Source organism: Eptatretus burgeri, chromosome 10 (assembly GCF_056783735.1).
Source record: "Eptatretus burgeri isolate ZD-2024b chromosome 10, Ebu_testis_v1, whole genome shotgun sequence".
Taxonomy (NCBI): domain Eukaryota; kingdom Metazoa; phylum Chordata; class Myxini; order Myxiniformes; family Myxinidae; genus Eptatretus; species Eptatretus burgeri.
In genome coordinates, this window is record NC_140970.1 from 102,222,536 (window position 1) to 102,240,207 (window position 17,672).

The 17,672-nt window shown below is 44.1% G+C and overlaps 1 protein-coding gene across 5 annotated transcripts in view; it reads left to right on the forward strand.

Annotated features, from left to right (window-relative positions):
- The window catches only part of LOC147019320 (lipoprotein lipase-like), a 157,304-nt gene that overhangs the window by 45,138 nt on the left and 94,494 nt on the right, over positions 1–17,672 (forward strand). The gene's annotated exons all lie outside the window — the stretch shown is intronic.

Below are 17,672 nucleotides of genomic sequence, written 5' to 3' on the forward strand. Positions count from 1 at the left end.
ACCCTCATGGAAGTAAATTATATTTTTGGGAATTTAGAATGGTGAGGCACGGTTCCCAAATGTTCGCCATCAGAAAAATGATCGAGTAACATGTTATATTGATCTGATCGAACATATTATAATGTCATGCATGGTATGATTCTTCCAAAGACCTGATCTCACATGTTATAATGTCATGCATGGTCTGATTCTTCCAATGACCTGATCTAACATGTTATAATGTCATGCATGGTCTGATTCTTCCAATGACCTGATCTAACATGTTATAATGTCATACATGGTCTGATCCTTACAAAGACCTGATTAACATGTTATAATGTCATCCATAGTCTGATCCTTTCAATGACCTGATTAACATATTATAATGTCATGCATGGTATGATTCTTCCAAAGACCTGATCTAACATGTTATAATGTCATGCATGGTCTGATTCTTCCAAAGACCTGATCTAACATGTTATAATGTCATGCATGGTCTGATTCTTCCAAAGACCTGATCTAACATGTTATAATGTCATCCATAGTCTGATCCTTTCAATGACCTGATTAACATGTTATAATGTCATCCATGGTCTGATCCTTTCAATGACCTGATTAACATGTTACAATGTCATCCATGGTCTGATCCTTCCAATGACCTGATCTAACATGTTATAATGTCATACATGGTCTGATCCTTACAAAGACCTGATTAACATGTTATAATGTCATCCATAGTCTGATCCTTTCAATGACCTGATTAACATGTTATAATGTCATCCATGGTCTGATCCTTCCAATGACCTGATCTAACATGTTATAATGTCATCCATGGTCTGATCCTTTCAATGACCTGATTAACATGTTATTATGTCATCCATGGTCTGATCCTTACAAAGACCTGATTAACATGTTATAATGTCATCCATGGTCTGATCCTTTCAATGACCTGATTAACATGTTATTATGTCATGCATGGTTTGATCCTTCCAATGACCTGATTAACATGTTATAATGTCATCCATGGTCTGATCCTTTCAATGACCTGATTAATATGTTATAATGTCATGCATGGTCTGATCCTTCCAATGACCTGATCTAACATGTTATAATGTTATGCACAGTCTGATCCTTCCAATGACCTGATTAACATGTTATAATGTCATCCATGGCCTGATCCTTCCAATGACCTGATTAACATGTTATAATGTCATCCATGGCCTGATCCTTCCAATGACCTGATTAACATGTTATAATGTCATCCATGGTCTGATCCTTTCAATGAATTGATTAACATATTATAATGTCATACATGGTCTGATCCTTCCAAAGTCCTGATTAACATGTTATAATGTCATGCACGGTCTGATCCTTACAATGACCTGATCGAACATGTTATGTCATCCATGGTCTGATCCTTTTAATGACTTGATCTAACATATTATAATGTCATGCACGGTCTGATCCTTACAATGACCTGATTGAACATGTTTTGTCATGCATAGTCTGATCCTTGCAATGACCTGATCTAACATGTTATAATGTTGTGCATGGTATGATCCTTCCAATGACCTGATTAACATGTTATGTCATGCATGGTCTGATCCTTACAATGACCTGATCTAACATGTTATAATGTTGTGCATGGTATGATCCTTCCAATGACCTGATTAACATGTTATAATGTCATGCACGGTCTGATCCTTACAATGACCTGATTAACATGTTATGTCATGCATGGTCTGATCCTTCCAAAGACCTAATCAAACATATCATTAAATATGCAAGCGAGCCACTTGACGAGCACTCTACAAGCAGATTGGTTTTGGAACACACCCCTTCCAAACACGTCCATCTTCTGAGTTGATAATATTTTAATATTTTTGATGTTTAAATGAAGACCAGCCTTTACACTCTCCTTCTTCACTGTCTGCAGCATCTTCATCAAGTCCTCTACTTTCTGCCGTGGTATTATCAGCATACCTTAGGTTGCTGGTACGTCTCCCTCCAATCCTTACTCCAGCCTCTATGTCATCCAAGTTATATTTTTTGTCAAAAAATTTCTAACCACAAATTAATCTGTCAATTCCATCCAATGATAATGGCATAATAATATGAACACGGGGGCTGGCAGAATGGCCTTGAGCTATTCATACTCTCCCCGAAGCTGTCTTGCCTGGGTTTGAATCCTGACACAGCTGTCATCCCGGTGTCATCCCATCATCCCGGTGTTTTACAGGCAGGGTGATTCATCAATGTTAAAGAAAGGGAAGGGTGGAGCATCTGGTGAGAATCAATTATGTGGGGTGGGGTGGGGTGGTGGCTGGCAGGCAGGCATAAGACAAAGAGAACTAAGAACTGCAACACATGGCCAGCTTGGGTGGGAGGGGAGGAAAGACACACTCAAGGTGGTTGTAGCGGTCAATGTCAGGTCAGCCTTGAGGAAGGGTGATAAGTTTATGACAGGAGGCAGGGAGAGGATGGAGGGAAAAACATGAGCCCATTACCTTTAACATCCATTCCATTTAAACAACCTCATTAAATTCTCAAAGCACACATAATTCTTTATACAGTTAGCAAGGAACCTGTTCCCAGTAGGCTTCCATTGTTATTCAATTTCCCCTCGAGAATGGAGCGCTGTTCTCAGTAGCCGGCACCAAGGCGTCTTTCTCTTCAACAGCTGAGCAGATCCATTTAAACATTGGTGATACTAGTTTTTGTCACATGTATTTCAATACGATAAAAGTATATAGTACATTTTAAGATACAAGCCTACAATATTCGACTTTATTTGCAAATTCATCTATATCACTATGGAGTTCAAAGGACTGTCAGGGAGTGGAGGATTTAATAAAGACGGTCATTTGACTCCAGTGCAAAAGTAAGACCTTATCTTATGCTTTGTTCAATTGAAAAGTATCGGCAACAAGTAAATATAATTGAGAATAAAAATGAATGTAATTATTTGTACTTCCACATTCTCCCCTTTTGTCCTATCAAGACAATTTGAACAATCATTTTACACGTGATCACCAATCAACTTAACTTGAGGAGAAAAGAGATCCCTTGCACAAGTTCACCCACATTAATGGCAGCGAGCTTTCATTGGAGAAGGATGCTGGACGACAGTCATCTCAATTGTGCCCCAGTCAGGTTAATGAGCATATTTCCACCTAGTTCATGGCCTGTTCATTAGCAGCTGCCACGAGTTGCAAAGACATGCTACCTGAGGCCAGAAGACAAGTGGGTCAAGGTGTAGATAGAGCAGCACTCAACGGGAAACAGTCAAATTGCTCCTTGAGCCACAAAGAAGGTTGGCCCCAGCAGGTATGAGCTTGGGCCCGACAATGGGTTGCAGATGAATCTGAAAGAGATGGAGAGGACTTGAGATGCAACCCATAGGTTCAGCTCCAGCAGAATTTGGGGCCCTGGAGCAGCAGAGCACAATCAATTTTGTTCCACCAAAGAGAGTTGCACACGGCGGCGGTAGCTGTGATGGCCACACAAGTCCCCATGCAGATGACTTGCCATATGGACCTTCAGGGCCTTTGTTTTGTGCTTCACCTCCATGGTAAGCTTACAAAGTATCTGCAGAGCAAAGTTTGACAGTGTGGTCAAGGTCGCTCCCATGGGCAGGTGGCATGCGATGGCAAAGTCGTCTTTGCCTTGCCGAGTTTTGACTTGGCCAACTTTCTCTTCAGTGGTTTTCTTTCACATGCTCATTTCATCTCCTCAGAAAGGGGGTCGTGCCATGATCACGTGATGAATGTCCAATCACCCAAATGTGGGTTCACCCCAACATCCAATCTCTCGGTGGAAGGTTTTTCAAAACTTCATTCGACAAAATCGTATAAACTGCATAGTTCAACTGCTCTCACCACTCCAAAAACAAACAAAATCGTGGTTAAAAACTGATTATAGCTCAATTAATCAATAAAGCTTCCGTTTACTTTTTTTAGATCCTCGTGGAGGATCTCTAAGTCTTACTCACGTTGTTGTTCTTCATCTTCTTGTTGTGGACTTTTTTGTTTCACAGCCTAAAGTTTTCATCGAAACTTCCTGAAACTTGACATATATATATGTAAAAATACCCTGTGCAGACAGTAACCATCTCCGATTTTGAAAATTCCTCCTAGAAAAAAAGTTACGACGTCAAGATATCTCCGCTAATGGAAATCGCCTAAAAAATTATCTCCGAAACTAGGCAAGCTTTTTGAATTCTGTTTGCGGGAATCGAACAGGGCATTAGCAGAGATGAATTACCGCACATATGATACATCACTATGACGTCATATCAATTTTTATGACGTCATTCCTATTTTTGACATTTTTTGTTTCACAACCCAGAGTTTTCATCGGATCTTCGTGAAACTTGCCATGTATATGCAGAAAGCCCACACGCATGCAGTAACCATCTCCGATTTTGGAAATTCTTCCTAGAAAAAAGTTGACGTCATAATATCGCCGCTAATGGAAATCGCCTATACCATTATCTCCGAAAGTAGGCAAGCTGTTTGAATTTTGTTTGCGGGAATCAAGCCGGGCATTAGCACAGATTCATTATCGCAAACCTGATACATCACAATGACGTCATATTCGTTTTTATGATGTCATCATTAAAAGGATGAAGATCTTAGCTCATTAGGGCTTCAAGCCAAATGGCTGAAGCCCTATTGAATTCGTTAGTATTATTATTATTAAAGGCATTTTTATGTTCTACTGACCGATTTTGTGGCGGATCTGGAGGGAAAACTGTTGGATGAAATTCAACGAAACTTAACATCATAATAACTCTCCACCTGAAGTTTATACTATGAAACATTTGATGACGTAGGTCACGTGGTATGGCGGCCATATTGGATTTTCTCCAAAATCTAAAAACATCTTCTCCAGAACGCATAACCCAACAGCCTCAAGCTTTTGCACACATGTCCGATGTTCCATGTGAATATTAAGTTGTTAATTTGGTCAAAATCGTCACTAAATTTATATGATTAAAATTATGGTGATTCGCCTCATTAAATATGCAAAATAAGCAAATGAGAGTTGAAAAAATCGAATGACGGATTTAGATAGGCCTTAAAGAGAGGACTCCAAATATGTGTATACTATGTCTGTATTTGACCCCAGTGAGGCCCCAGAGCCCCCCAAAGTTTAAAATCACTCATTTTCGACATGTAAAATGAAACCGAAAGAAGATAGAGCTATAGTGACTGCACATTCTGGAAGATCGTTTAACGTCCTACAAGTTCGCCATTTACATTAATATGCAAATGTGTAGTTATTGGACTTTTTTCAGGACTTGAAACTTTGTCCAGCTTCGATTTGTCCAATGTGAAGTTTCTTTCTTTATCATGTATTGCTATCGGCTTTACAATCCTTCATTGATATAACATGAGGGACACCGTAGCGAGACCCCATTGCAGACTCAGTGCAAATTAAAGTCCTTTGACGTCGGATGCACGGGGTTGAAGCCCGGGATTACTGGTTTACCAGTTTTAATTTGAGCTTGTTTTTTTAATGTTTTTTTTTTAATAAGCCTGACAAAGGTTATTAGAGAAGCATCAATCCTAGGTTACAAGATGCATCAATTTTCAACCTAGATGACATGCTACAATCTAAAGAAATTCCAGTTGTATATAATCAAATTCGATCATCTCAATTGCGATATTAGCATGTTGAAGGGGCGGCAGTATTTATCGTGGTTCAATTTGGCACAATTCTAGAAAGGCTTCTTCAGTTTGTACCATTAAAGACGGGGTAGTTTTCATGAAGCATTTGGTAATCAGGGCTGGTATGCATTTGAAGAGGCATAACACAATTAAGATGACTAAAAGAACTGTGCAAACAAATTTTAATATGGCAGCTCCCAAATCACAAAACGTGTTCGATAACCATTTGTTATTTGTTATTCCCAAATCATCATGAAAATGAATCATGTAATTTTACTCCTTCTTCCCTGATTTAGCTGTTAGATCCGTGATATGTTCTGATCTGTCAGGAATATATAAGTACAGCACTGAGAACCGATAATTGTGCATGTTCCACCCTGAGCCGCAAGCGATAAGTCTAAAGCCATTCGATTTTGCATGACAACGGTCCTCATAGCCACTTTTTAATCATTAATGCCTGTAAGGCTATCAGCCATTTTGTTAGCTATCTGCTCCATACTGGCTGCCAATCCTATGAGTTCTCTTCCTGCTGTCAATGTTCCATATTGAGGGAATATCACCATTCCAATGGATTTGGGCTGTTTGATGAGCTAATGTCCAACAGAGGGCACGACAGCACTGCATAATCAACAATCCATTGTTGACAGTAGCTGGTAGTTCTCAAAAATAACTTCATTTGCTTAACGGTCATTGGCTTTGGAAGCATCCGTTTGGCCATTACCCATTCTGATGAAAGAAGTTTCGTATTTCCTGACAGGATATGCCCTAGGTATTTCACCTCTTCCTTGCAGAATTGCAGTTTGTCCTTCGACGCCTTGTGTCCCATGTCCGCCAACGCTGTCAGCAGTAGGAGAGTATATCAAGAGATCGTCAACATACTGCACCAATTCTGAGCTCCCTGGGAATCTAGCATCATTGAAATCTTCATGCAATGCTTGGGAAAACACCGTGGGGCTTTCCGTGTAGCCTTCTTTACAGGTCGTATGGGCATGTTGCACACGTGAACAGTGGGAACTATAGTTCCTTGTTCCAGCACAGATTGAATTACTGGTGCCTTCCCTGCATGTTACCTACATGTTACTGTAGGTAACTTCCCTTCCACCTATATGTTACTGTGTGTTCCTAGTTTGGTTTTGTTTCAAAAATCGTGCTATTTTGTGAGTATTTTTGTTGACGTTCTTAACTGGTGTTTGAGGCCGAGGCCTAAGCTTGAGGCCTATCGGTTCCACGCGGTGTTCGATCGGTTTTTTTTTTGTTTGTTTTTTCACCCCATTACCTTCAATTTCTATCCTCCCCATTACCTTCAATTTTCATCCTCCCCACTTTCCAAACATCCCCCATTCTCCCAACTAATCTCTTTCTTAACTCAAAAAAATAAAAAAAAATAAAAAAATGTATATATACCCAACAACAACAACACGCTCACCTTCTCCCGATTCTGCTTCTTCTTCTTCCTCTTAACTTCCTCCTCGTCTTCTTCCTCGATTTTTTTCTACACTTCCATGACCTAATCTGTTGAACTCTCTCATACATTAATATTAACAACAAAAACGATCTTATAATGCTTCATCTTCCTCTCTCACACATGTGGTACTCTTTACTGTTTCACAATGCACTACTCTTCTGCTATTTCAACAGACTGCTCTCATTTCGACCTCTCCTACATTCCTTGCCTAAAAAATCCATCTATTACAGCGCTTCTTCTCTCCATGCTCTGAATTCGCCTTCATTGCATCCATCAAGAATTGTGTTAAATCGCATCTCTGACCTAAAACTTTTAAAAACCCCAGTTTGCCATGATGCTCGCTTTCCATCAACCATTCTTTTTTTCCAACTTCAGTGCCAACTCACCCCCCTCACCCCTCACTCTCACTCTCAAAGCAACCATCCCACTCTTCTCCCTCCAAGCCTCCCTCTCACCTCTCTCAAAAATTTCCCCCTCACCTTTCTCCCACCTTTCATCCCCCTCACTCATCCTTCTCTAAGTTGCCCCCCTCTCATCCACCAAGCTGCCTCCCTCCACTTCCCTCTCACCTCCATCTCTTCACTCCACCTCCTCAAATCCTCAACTGCCTTCTTCCTTGTCTCTTGTCCCCCCTCTCCCCCAGGACCACAGAGCCTTTTCTCCTCCTCATTCGGCCCCCTCCCCTCGCTATTCTGCAATACCCCACACTCTTTCAACAACCCTCCTTACCTCCTCCCCTCGTCCCTTGTTTTACCCTCCCCCTCCCCCTCCACCTCCTGCACCCAAAGCCTCCTCCCCTACCTCTTCATTAAAATTGTGGACCTAAAATATCCGGGGCCTTCGCTCAAACCTTTCAGATCTTTCCATACAGGTTGCCACTGACAAACCAGACATTATCTGCCTAACAGAAACTTTCCTCTCCCAAGATGTGTCTGACTCCCAAGTATCTCTCCCCGGTTACTCCCTCTTACGGTATGACAGACCTGAGCCTCGTCCTGGTGGAGGTGTTGCTCTCTTCATCAAAGACTCTATTCCTCACTCTCCCTGCACTGCTCTCACTCCCCCACACCCCCAGGAATACCTCTGGCTTCGGCTTCCCTCCACTCCCACCTCATGTTTATATGTGTACTGTACTGTCCACCGAACAGTGATGACTCCATCTACACCTCACTATCCGAAAACATGGACCATCTTCTATCTTCTCATCCAAACTCTCTCTTTCTCTTATGTGGTGACTTCAATTGTCATCACGCCAGTTGGCTAGGTGTGGGTACCTCTCTCACCTGCCATGGGACATCAGCAAAAGCTTTCTGCGACTCATTGGGACTGACTCAATCGGTCAACTTCCCGACCCGGATCTCAACCAATGGTACTCCATCTCTTCTGGATCTGATTTTGACAAATTTCCCTGACAATATCTGCTTCTCTTCCTTCGCTCCAATTGGTTCTTCTGACCACATCCTTGTTAAAGTGGACATCTCTCTGGCTGTTATCAGAGAACCACCTCACCGCCGTCGAGTCTGGCATTTCACTCAAGCCGACTGGCAGGGTCTCCGAGCAGCCATCAAACTTACAGACTGGTCTCCTATCACTACTTTCTCAAACATCAACTCATCCTGGGAATTCTTTCAAAGAAACTTGCTCTCCCTCATGCACAGGTTTATCCCCTCTCGTGTTCAGTTGTCCTACCCTTCCTCCCGCCCTTGGTTTACTGAAGCTTGTGGCGAGGCAGTTGTCCTGAAACAACTTGCCTTTGCCTCATGGAAAGCAAACCCAACTGAGGGCAATCTAAGTTCCTTCCACAAAGCTCGGAAGAAGTGTGTATCTCCCCTCAGGAGAGCCAGAAAACAACATCTTTCTCATCTCAAGTCTGAACTCTCAAACCTCTCTCCCTCCTCAAAATCCTGGTGGCGTTTAATCAAATCTGTTTCTGGTGTGTGTTCCCCCTCCATCCCCTCCCTTACCTCAAATGGCCGCACTGCTGATTCCACACGTGATAAAGCTGAATGTCTAAACTCGGTGTTTGCAGCTAAATCTTGTGTCCTAAACCCATCACTATCTCTACCCACTTTACCCAGTCGCACCCAACTGTCCCTGGACTCTGTATCCTTTTCTCCTGACAAGGTGGAGAGCTTGCTTTCAAACCTCGAGTCAGATTCTGCAACCGGTCCAGACGGCATCAGCCCACGTGTCCTCAAAGCCTGCTCTTCTGCTCTTGCTCACCCTCTCTCTGTTCTATTCACCCTCTCATTTGCCCAAGGTCATCTGCCATCTGCTTGGAAATCTGCTAACATCACTGCCCTGCATAAAAAAGGTGCAAAAACAGATCCCTATAACGACAGACCAATCAGCCTTCTCCCAATCATCAGCAAGGTTATGGAATCCATCATCGCTTCAGACATGAAATCCTTCCTCTTCTCCAATGGCTTGATTTCCAATCATCAATTTGGTTTCAGACAAGGTCACTCTACCCTGGATATGCTGCTTCTGCTCTCCCATCAATGGATGGAGGTCCTCAATGCCAGACAGGAAATCCGAGCCGTATCCCTGGACATATCACGTGCTTTTGACACAGTCTGGCAACCTGCACTACTCACCAAACTCTCTTCCCATGGTATTCAAGGCCATCTCCACTCATGGTTCGCAGACTTCCTCTCCTGTCGCAGTCAACGTGTGGCCCTAAATGGAGTTCTTTCATCCCCTCTTCCTGTGCAGGCTGGAGTTCCTCAAGGTAGCGTTCTGGGCCCTGTTCTTTTTCTGGTTTTCATCAATGATCTCTCGGACTCTCTGGAAAATCCTCTATTTCTCTTTGCCGACGACTCCACCCTCTGCCGTACCATCTGTCATCCCTCAGACCGGCAAGCAGCAGCTTCTTCGCTCACTGCAGATCTGGATAAAATCACAAACTGGTCCAACACGTGGAACATGTCTTTCAATCCACACAAATCTCACACTCTCACTATGTCTCTTCAAAAGGACCGTTTAGAAAACCCCCCCATCCACTTTCTCAACAATCCTCTGGAAGAAGTCTTTTCTTTCAAGCTTCTGGGTCTCACTATCTGCCATGACCTTTCCTGGGAAAGTCACATTTCCAACCTCGCCTCAAAAGCCAGTCGCCGACTGGGAATCCTCCGTCGTGCAAAGTCCTTCCTCGGCCCTCTTGAGCTCCTGACCACTTACAAAGCTTTTGTCTGTAGCCTGATGGAGTACTGCTCTCCCCTCTGGGCTGGTGCTCCTGCCTCCCACCTTCACGCTGTCGAAACCAGGGCATTTAAGATCATCGGCATCTCCCGCAATGAAGCTGAGTCTTTGGGCCTCTCACTCAATCACCGCAGGTCGGTCGGTGGTCTTTCTGTCTTCTACCGACTCCTCTCCAGCCTTGCCCCCCCCTGCTCTCTCTCTGCGATTTGTCCCCACCACATTTCCACAGGGCGCTCAAGGTCCGCCAACAACCCCCTTCTGTTAAAACTACCAAAATCACGAATCACTGCTCATCTTCACTCTTTCATTCCTCTTTCTTCCCGCCTTTGGAATAAACTTCCTCACTCTGTTCTTTTCCATTCTTCCCTCCAGGCTTTCAAAACAGCTGTTCACCACCACCTCTTATCTTCCCCCATCCAAATCCTCGATCTTTTCTACCCCCGATAATCCACCAAGCCCACTTCCTTCAATTCCCCTGCTTTCCTTCCTGAAAGTCCCTGTAATGTCCATCTTCTCTTCGCCATGTTCTCCGTCCCATCCCCATCCCTCTCCCTTCCACAGTTCATCCTAATGTGTCTGTTCCCCACTGTTTTGTCCATTCCACTCCCGCCCCTCTTGTCTCATGCCTCCTTGCTGTGAGTTGTGTGTTCGCTCTCATACGAGCCTCGACCAAGGTGTACAAAAAAAAAAAAAGGGGTTACTTTCTCTTCTAACTCAAAGCAAAATCCATCCTCCCCTTGTGCATAAAGTGGAGGTCCTTTCAAGTTCCCCACATACTTCACAACTTTCCTTCGAATCGGTAATCATTGGCCCGATATCTTTTGCCTTATAATCCCTGTGACGCTGAAAGAACAACATGTGGGGTTGTCATTTCAGGTTGCTTTCACAGTTCCTGTTGTCCTATTGTTAGACATACTTACATACTTATGTCTTGTTGTCCTAACTACAGTGACCTGAAGTGCATGTCGTACCTTGTTTGCAGATGTTGGAAAACCTTCTCTGCGTATCCTGCGTGCTCCCTTTTTCTCCCTCTATGCTCCCCTTTTCTATGTTGGGCCTCTGCTTGCCTTTTGGCTCAAACGAGGGGGGGGTTCCATTGTTCAGTCATTAGTGCACTACTCTGTACCTTCATTAGCTTTGTAGTGGCTTCCGTACTTTTCTTTTCCACCAGACGTGCACAATGTATGGCTACATCAGCTATTTTGCTTAGTTACTTCGTCTCCCAGCTAATACATAACCTTTTGTTTTTTTAACCTCTGCCTGGAGTTTTGGAGACAACCCATTCATATACGCATACTTCAAAGGCAGCTTCATTGCATTTTCACTCAATCCTGAATGTAATTCAAAAGCACCTCGTAACCCGTCCAAATTGTCCACAGGGTCCTCACCTGCTTTCTGCTCGACCCCCTGCATTCTGTCATAATTCACCTTTTCGGGCAATGCTTGGATGGCAACCTTTAGAGCATTTACCCGTTGTGCTTTAAGTTGCTCCATCAAATCTAACTGCCTACCACCATGCCATTACTTCCAGGCTCTGCAGTAATTCTGCAGGTACTGCCACCTTCACTCGTATGTCTCGATCCCTTATGGTCAGCTTTTGGCACTCAATGATTAACTCTGATTCATCCCAAAATCGTGTCGGATTCTGACTGATTAACGGCATGTCCTTTGCTATGGCCTTCACGTCAGTAAATGTCCAAGGTCTATACACGTAAACCAGGTCAACACCTGCCCCTGGGAATGCCCTCATGGGCATTCGTCCTGTCTGCCAGCATTACTTGGTGGACTTCAAAGATCCCACGGTGTTCTTCACGAAGAGTAGATCAGCTATCGATGGCACGTTGAACAAATTACAAATTGCTGCCTCAACCTCAATCGAACAACAGGTCGAGGCAGCCAGTTCGTGAAGGACTTGAGCGAAGCTTCCCCCAGCCAACCCCACACTTTTGCAGGCCACTGTATATCTGCCTGGCACTGCACAGTATGCTTACACCCTGCTTACAGCCAGTATCTACTATCCACTAACATACACATATAATCAAAGGTTCAGAAGCTTAACTCAATAATCCAAGATGCTGATGCTTAACTGATTAGAGAGGGTTTGGATTTTGGCTTGATTTTGCTCACACTCAAGATACATTCAACCGAACTACATACTATGCAGTCTACAAACATTGGGTGGGAGTGGTGAAGAAGAAATGAGAAAAGGAAGACAAGGCAATGGATGTACAAGTAAGCTGGAAACAGAAGGCCATTTGGCCAGTCATGCCTGCACTCTATCAACACCATGGAGGGGGAAGTATGTAGTCGATGGAGTTCAAGAAGATTCAAGAATGGATTCTTCTAACCGAGCCAGTGAGCTTTAAATGATGTGAATTATCTTTTAAAAAAACAACTCAACCGATGTTGCACAAACTTCACGTTTTTCTAATTTTGTGAACAACACAGTAAATTGAATGAATAAAACATCTGTCATCCTGAAGATGTTCAAGTTCCTTTGAAAAATGTATGTGAACTTGGTTTTTCAGAGCAAGACAATTACGTCTAATTTCAGTACAATACGCAATGTGGCATGTTGTGACTTGTTGGAATGCAGCACAGCATGTCTCTCCACTTCTGGCCATGTGTTTCTGATAAGTTAACTTTGAATGCCCTGTATGTATTTTGAACAAATCATGTTGCTATTGTCCAGTGTATTTTGACCTTTGCAGCAACACAACAAAATTGCAGACTGGCAGGACAACATAGAGGGAGAGGGAGTATGCTTGCGTTTGAGTTGTTGAGTGCACAGATTTCATTCCTCGCAAGACTATAAACCGTCGCCATCGCTGAATCACCGAGTCACCCACTCAGGAGCCTCAGTGTGAAGGAACCCCAGTTAAGGTCACAGCACTCGTCCCACCGTGTTCAATTTGCATCCTTATGGGCCGTGTCGAAATCAAAGTATACGAACATGGAATCGGACCTGGAACTCGATCGGTCTGAGTCTTCCAGTCTTTGGGTTTCAAGTTAATTTTGTATTGTTTCTGCCCATAACCACATCTGTTGGAAATTTCACTAATACCGGCGAGATGCACCTCGGAAAACTATTATCGAGCTCGGGCTAAATTGCCTATCTATTATCTGGAACACGCTGTTATCCGGCCCAGGCTAAGTTGGCTATCTATTATCCGGAACACGCTATAATCCTGCATGGGCTAAGTTGGCTATCTTTTCAAGTTGCTAACCATGTTCATGCAATGTACACGATTAATCATCTTACTTCAGTAAGATCCATTTCCAATCTCGATTACATTCTATCAATCATCACTCTGTATTATATGCCTTTGGGGTAAGTAAGAACAAGGCTTGGCTCGTGGCCACCATTGCGCTTCATTGAATGCTGTCAACTGAAGATAACTCTGGGCCTCCACGTGAAAAAGCACCGTTGATCTCCTCTGATGGACACTGGGTATTAAACTGCCATGCTAACATGTATGGACTCTATGTAGTGCACACTTTGTTGCCTCAATTTTTATTTTTGAGTCAACAGTGCGTGTTATAATACACAGAGATAATGTCTGTATGACTGCGTCACTCCGCCCACGATTAAGATAATGTCCAATCTCCAGTTTACAATTTTTCAGATGTCAAGCCCTCAACAAGGACTCATCGTCTTCATCAAGCAAGACCCTTCTGATCGTTGTCATACAAATCTTGGTCATCGCCGTCGTCTTCCGTCTCACTTTCCTCACCCGAATCACATGCCTTGTCTGGAGTCTCATTACCGGTAGAGCGGTGTTTTCCTTCGGGATGCTGTTTGCCTCGTCATCGCAGAGAATGTCATCCTTGGTACCATCCAAAGCATTCAAGATGCAGCACTTCTTCAATGACTGGATGATATCATTCTTATGATGGGTTATTCCATCCTTCCAGAATCCAGTGGCAGATAATCGAGAGGTCTGACCTCCTTGTACACCATGCGTAAGTCAAGGTGTGGTTGTCACCATGGGCTTTTGCATAATCACATAACCTACCGTTTATCTTTCACTGTGAATGGATGTTGCTGAGACATGGTCAAAATTGATACGTGTTTGTCGAGTTTATATTCGCTGACTGATTGACAGGTGCGGACAACTCTCAGTTGGCGGTACGACTGTCAATCAGCCTGATAGGGGTGTGGCTGCGAGACACATTTGCCCTCGGGCCAATCAGACCAACACAACATGGCAAAAAGTATGTGGACACCTGCTCGTCCAACATCTCATTCCAAAATCATGAGTATTAATATTGAGTTGCTCCCCCTTTGCTGTTATAACAGCCTACACTCTTCTGGGAAGACTTTCCACTAGTAATTGGAACATTGCTGTGAGCATTTGCTTCCATTCAGCCACAAGAGTATTAGTGAGGTCGGGGGGCACTGATGTTAGGCGATTAGGTCTGGCTCGCAGTGGGTGTTCCAATTCATCCCAAAGGTGTTCGATGGGGTTGAGGTCAGGGTTCTGTGCAGGCCAGTGAAGTTCTTCCACACCGATCTTAACAAACCATTTATGTATGGACCTCATTTTGTGCATGGGGGCATTGTCATGCTGAAACAGGAAAGGGAATTCCCCTAACCGTTGCCATAAAGTTGGAAGCACAGAATCGTCTGGAATGTCATTGGTATGCTGTCGTGTTAAGATTTCACGTCAATGGAACTCAGGGGCCGAGCCCAAAGCATGAAAAACACCCCCAGACCATTATTCCTCCTTCAACAAACTTTACAGTTTGCACTATGCATCCAGGCAGGTTGCATTCTCCTGATATCCACCAAACCCAGATTCGTCCGTCGGAATGCCAGATGGTGAAGCGTTATTCATCACTTCAGAGAAGCGTTTCCACTGCTCTGGAGTCCAATGGTGGAGAGCTTTACACCACTCCAGCCGACGCTTGGCATTGCACATGGTGGTGATCTTAGGCTTGTTTGCGGCTGCTCGGCCTTGGAAACCCATTTCATGGAGCTCTCGACGAACAGTGCTTGTGATGTTGCTTCCAAAGGCAGTTTTGAAATTTATTCGAGAAAAAAATAAAACGATGATTAAGTGTTAAGTGAAGCCATATTTATTCATTAAACCAAATATGTATCTCTGATTGAATAGACCTTTAAATAAATCAAAATGTACATCAATGATGTTCAATCCTTCCCCCGCACCCCTCATACACACAAACCTTCCCCCACACCCCACACACCCACAACCCACACACTGAAACCTTCCCCCTGCACACCACACATTCCAACCTTCCCCCGCATCCCACACACACAAACCTTCCCCCGTGCCCACATACTCAAACCTTTACCTCCACACCACACACCCAAGCCTTCCTCTGAAGCTCACACACACACACACACACACACACACACACACACACACACACACACACACACACACACACACACACACACACATTGCTGGAATTATAGATAGATGTATGAACGTTTGGTACTCTTGTGCCCATGAATGTTTCATGCAATTTATGAATACCATGTCGGTGTAGTGCAAGCCTGTAATTCTCACTTTCTTGGCGTTTTCCCACCGGATATGGTGAGAGCTTCCGGTTTCTTGTCGGTTGGTGAAAGTGAACCGTCGCCATTTTGTGTTTGCTCGCTGAGCGAGACTTTCGTCATTCGTGCCATTATATTAATAAACATTGTGCACAAAGGGAACTTCGGTGTCTCATCCAAGCCGTTTGATCACGGTATTTTCCTGGATCCGCTGTTCATCGTTATCCTCCGTATTAGCAGGCTTACTGTAGGTTACCAGAACCTACTTTTCAATACTTGTTGTTCATGATTCTGGTTCGTCCCACGTGCACTCTGACGATATCTCGGTTACTCAGTACCTACCAGCTGCAGAAACCACAATGAGCGGCTTCGGTGACAACAGGCACAAAGCCAGGGCTCCACGGAAATATGACAATGGTGCTCAAAAGCGGAAACGTTCCAAGGAAAAAGATGAAAGACACAAGGCCGTCGTCGACAAGACCCGGAAAATCTCAGAGTTTTTCACTCCTGCACAAACAGGCGATTCGTCCATGACAGAGGCTGTCACACCAACAGAGACAGAACAAGCGGATTTGGCAATGCAACCCCCACGTCAAGATTTGCCCAACATCTCGGAAGGTTCCACCGATGAAGAACATGCATCAGATGAAGAAGCGCGAGATATACTGACTGATTGTGTACCTGGCTCTGCCAATGACATTGGATGTTGGCCTCCTGAGCGACCGTCATCAGATGATCGACTACTGGGCATCATGAGATTTGGAAGCCCTGCAGAATTCGACTGGTCCCTTTGATTCATCCATACAGTTCGTTGAAGGTGGGAAACACTGCTGCTCCAAGAATCTTTTTTTACCGTAGACTACAAAACGGAGAGTCCGTGAAAAGGTCCTGGCTTTGCTTCTCCACATCAACCGGTAAACTCGACTGCATCGCTTACAAGCTCTTTGGAGGCGCTATTGCCTTGGGTGGGGAAGGATTCAATGACTGGAAGCATGCCAGTCATTCTTTCGAGGTGCATGAGCGTTCGCATGTGCATTGTGCGAATATCATCCGCTTGTCAGACAGAGCAACATCCGCAGGTCTTGTGGACACTGAACTCGTCAAACAGGCGAGTGAGATTGCGTCCTCTTGGAGGGAGGTGCTGAAACGAAGTGTGAGCGTGATATCGTTTCTCGCTGAGCGTGGTCTGGCGTTCCGTGGATCGGATGAAATTGTTGCGTCACGGACGAACGGTAACTACCTTGGTTTAATGGAATTACTTGCGGAATACGATCCATTTTTGGCGCAGCACATTCAGAAATATGCCAACCAAGGTGATGGCCACACCAACTACTTATCATTTACGACATGTGAAGAGTTAATCTCTGTCATCGGAAAATCTGTTCTGGATAACATCGTCGCTCGTGTGGAAGAGGCAAAATACTTCTCTGTGTCAGTCGATTCGACTCCTGACATGAGCCACATCGACCAGCTCACAGTTATTCTACGATACATCGAGAATGAGGCTCCAGTGGAGCGTTTCATGACCGTTCTGAGCAACACAGGACACACTGGACTCCAGTAAACAGCTTGGTTTGACACCCTGAAAGCCAGTAAGTAATTATTGGATTTTTTTGAAAGCCACTGGATTGGACATCGCTAACTGCCGAGGACAATCTTACGATAACGCATCTAATATGAGTAGCCGGCCGATACAACGGGATGCAGGGAATGATCCAACAGGAGAACCCTCTCGCAATATTTGTGCCATGCGTGACGCAATCACTGAACTTAGTCGGTCAGTCGGCCGTGGGATGCTGTAGACCTGCAGCAGCATTCTTTGAATTTGTGGAAC